Genomic DNA, 4,015 nt, shown 5'->3' on the forward strand with positions numbered 1-4,015 from the left:
ACCTAAATCGACAGAATTTTTCTAAGTACCGAAATTAACAGAATTTTTCTAAGTACTGAAATCGACAGAATTTTTCTAAGTACCGAAAACGTCAGATAATTTTTAAGTACCGAAAAGGTCAGAAATTTTCCAAGCACCGTAAAGGTCAGAAATTTTCCAAGCACCGAAAAGGTCAGAAATTTTCCAAGTACCGAAAACGTCAGATATTTTTTAAGTACCGAAATCATCAGAATTTGTCTAAGTACCGAAATCGTCAGAATTTTCTAAGTACCGAAATCGTCGGAATTTTTCTAAGTAAAGAAATCGTAAGAATTTTTCTAAGTACCAAAATCAACAGAATTTTTCTAAGTACCGAAATCATCAGAATTTTTCTAAGTACCGAAAACGACAGAAATTTTCTAAGTACCCGAAAACTTCTGATTGTTTTCTAAGTACCGAGATCGTCAGAATTTTTCTAAGTACCGAAAAGGTCAGAAATTTTCTAAGTACCGAAAAGGTCAGAAATTTTCCAAGTTCCGAAATCGTCAGAATATTCTAAGTACCGAAATCGGCAGAATTTTTCTAAGTACCGAAATCATCAGAATTTTTCTAAGTAAAGAAATCGTAAGAATTTTTCTAAGTACCAAAATCAACAGAATTTTTCTAAGTACCTTAATCGACAGAATTTTTCTAAGTACCGAAATCGTCGGAATTTTTCTAAGTACTGAAATCGTCAGAATTTTTCTAAGTACCGAAATCGTCAGAATTTTTCTAAGTACCGAAATCATCAGAATTTTTCTAAGTTCCGAAATCGTCAGAATTTTCTAAGTACCGAAATCGTCGGAATTTTTCTAAGTAAAGAAATCGTCAGAATTTTTCTAAGTACCAAAATCAACAGAAATTTTCTAAGTACCGAAATCGACAGAATTTTTCTAAGTACCGAAATCAACAGAATTTTTCTAAGTACCGAAAACGACAGAAGTTTTCTAAGTACCGCAAACTTCCGAGTCTTTTCTAAGTACCGAAATCGACAGAATTTTTCTAAGTACCGAAATCAACAGAATTTTTCTAAGTACCGAAAACGTCAGAAATTTTCTAAGTACCGCAAACTTCCGAGTCTTTTCTAAGTACCCAAATCGACAGAATTTTTCTAAGTACCGAAATCAACAGAATTTTCCTAAGTAAAGAAATCGTCAGAATTTTTCTAAGTACCAAAATCAACAGAATGTTTCTAAGTCCCGAAATCGGCAGAATTGTTCTAAGTACCGAAAACTTCTGAATGTTTAATAAGTATCGAAATCGTAAGAATTTTTCGGTACTTATACCGAAAACGTCAGAAATTTTCTAAGTACCGAAGACTTCTGAATGTTTTCTAAGTACCGAAATCGACAGAACTTTTCTAAGTACCGAAAACGTCAGATATTTTTTAAGTACCGAGAAGGTCAGAAATTTTCTAAGTACCAAAATCAACAGAATTTTTCTAAGTACCGAAATCATCAGAATTTTTCTAAGTACCTAAAACGACAAAAATTTTCTAAGTACCGAAAACTTCTGATTGTTTTCTAAGTACCGAGATCGTCAGAATTTTTCTAAGTACCGAAAACGTCAGATAATTTTTAAGTACCGAAAAGGTCAGAAATTTTCCAAGTACCGAAAAGGTCAGAAATTTTCCAAGTACCGAAAACGTCAGATATTTTTTAAGTACCGAAATCATCAGAATTTTTCTAAGTACCGAAATCGTCAGAATTTTCTAAGTACCGAAATCGTCGGAATTTTTCTAAGTAAAGAAATCGTAAGAATTTTTCTAAGTACCAAAATCAACAGAATTTTTCTAAGTACCGAAATCGTCGGAATTTTTCTAAGTACCGAAATCGTCAGAATTTTTCTAAGTACCGAATTCGACAGAATTTTTCTAAGTACCGAAATCAACAGAATATTTCTAAGTTCCGAAATCACCAGAATTTTTCTAAGTACCGAAAACGTCAGATATTTTTTAAGTACCGAAATCATCAGAATTTTTCTAAGTACCGAAATCGTCGGAATTTTTCTAAGTAAAGAAATCGTAAGAATTTTTCTAAGTACCAAAATCAACAGAATTTTTCTAAGTACCTAAATCGACAGAATTTTTCTAAGTACCGAAATCGTCGGAATTTTTCTAAGTACCGAAATCGTCAGAATTTTTCTAAGTACCGAAATCGTCGGAATTTTTCTAAGTAAAGAAATCGTCAGAATTTTTATAAGTACCGAAAACTTCTGAATGTTTAATAAGTATCGAAATCGTAAGAATTTTTCGGTACTTATACCGAAAACGTCAGAAATTTTCTAAGTACCGAAGACTTCTGAATGTTTTCTAAGTACCGAAATCGACAGAACTTTTCTAAGTACCGAAAACGTCAGATATTTTTTAAGTACCGAGAAGGTCAGAAACTTTCTAAGTACCAAAATCAACAGAATTTTTCTAAGTACCGAAATCATCAGAATTTTTCTAAGTACCGAAAACGACAGAAATTTTCTAAGTACCGAAATCGTCAGAATTTTTCTAAGTACCGTAAAGGTCTGAAATTTTCCAAGTATTGAAAAGGTCAGAAATTTTCTAAGTACCGAAATCGTCAGAAATTTTCTAAGTACCGAAATCATCAGAATTTGTCTAAGTACCGAAATCGTCAGAATTTTCTAAGTACCGAAATCGTCGGAATTTTTCTAAGTAAAGAAATCGAAAGAATTTTTCTAAGTACCAAAATCAACAGAATTTTTCTAAGTACCTAAATCGACAGAATTTTTCTAAGTACCGAAATCGTCGGAATTTTTCTAAGTACCGAAATCGTCAGAATTTTTCTAAGTACCGAAATCGTCAGAATTTTCTAAGTACCGAAATCATCGGAATTTTTCTAAGTAAAGAAATCGTCAGAATTTTTCTAAGTACCAAAATCAACAGAATTTTTCTAAGTCCCGAAATCGGCAGAATTTTTCTAAGAACCGAAAACTTCTGAATGTTTAATAAGTATCGAAATCGTAAGAATTTTTCGGTACTTATACCGAAAACGTCAGAAATTTTCTAAGTACCGAAGACTTCTGAATGTTTTCTAAGTACCGAAATCGACAGAACTTTTCTAAGTACCGAAAACGTCAGATATTTTTTAAGTACCGAGAAGGTCAGAAATTTTCTAAGTACCAAAATCAACAGAATTTTTCTAAGTACCGAAATCATCAGAATTTTTCTAAGTACCGAAAACGACAGAAATTTTCTAAGTACCGAAAACTTCTGATTGTTTTCTAAGTACCGAGATCGTCAGAATTTTTCTAAGTACCGAAAAGGTCAGAAATTTTCCAAGTTCCGAAATCGTCAGAATATTCTAAGTACCGAAATCGTCAGAATTTTTCTAAGTTTCGAAATCGTCAGAATTTTCTAAGTACCGAAATCGTCAGAATTTTTCTAAGTAAAGAAATCGTAAGAATTTTTCTAAGTACCAAAATCAACAGAATTTTTCTAAGTACCTAAATCGACAGAATTTTTCTAAGTACCGAAATTAACAGAATTTTTCTAAGTACTGAAATCGACAGAATTTTTCTAAGTACCGAAAACGTCAGATAATTTTTAAGTACCGAAAAGGTCAGAAATTTTCCAAGCACCGTAAAGGTCAGAAATTTTCCAAGCACCGAAAAGGTCAGAAATTTTCCAAGTACCGAAAACGTCAGATATTTTTTAAGTACCGAAATCATCAGAATTTGTCTAAGTACCGAAATCGTCAGAATTTTCTAAGTACCGAAATCGTCGGAATTTTTCTAAGTAAAGAAATCGTAAGAATTTTTCTAAGTACCAAAATCAACAGAATTTTTCTAAGTACCGAAATCATCAGAATTTTTCTAAGTACCGAAAACGACAGAAATTTTCTAAGTACCGAAAACTTCTGATTGTTTTCTAAGTACCGAGATCGTCAGAATTTTTCTAAGTACCGAAAAGGTCAGAAATTTTCTAAGTACCGAAAAGGTCAGAAATTTTCCAAGTTCCGAAATCGTCAGAATATTCTAAGTACCG

Source organism: Parasteatoda tepidariorum, unplaced genomic scaffold, assembly GCF_982258835.1.
Source record: "Parasteatoda tepidariorum strain Cologne lab strain unplaced genomic scaffold, Ptep-v5.0 scaffold_85, whole genome shotgun sequence".
Classification (NCBI taxonomy): domain Eukaryota; kingdom Metazoa; phylum Arthropoda; class Arachnida; order Araneae; family Theridiidae; genus Parasteatoda; species Parasteatoda tepidariorum.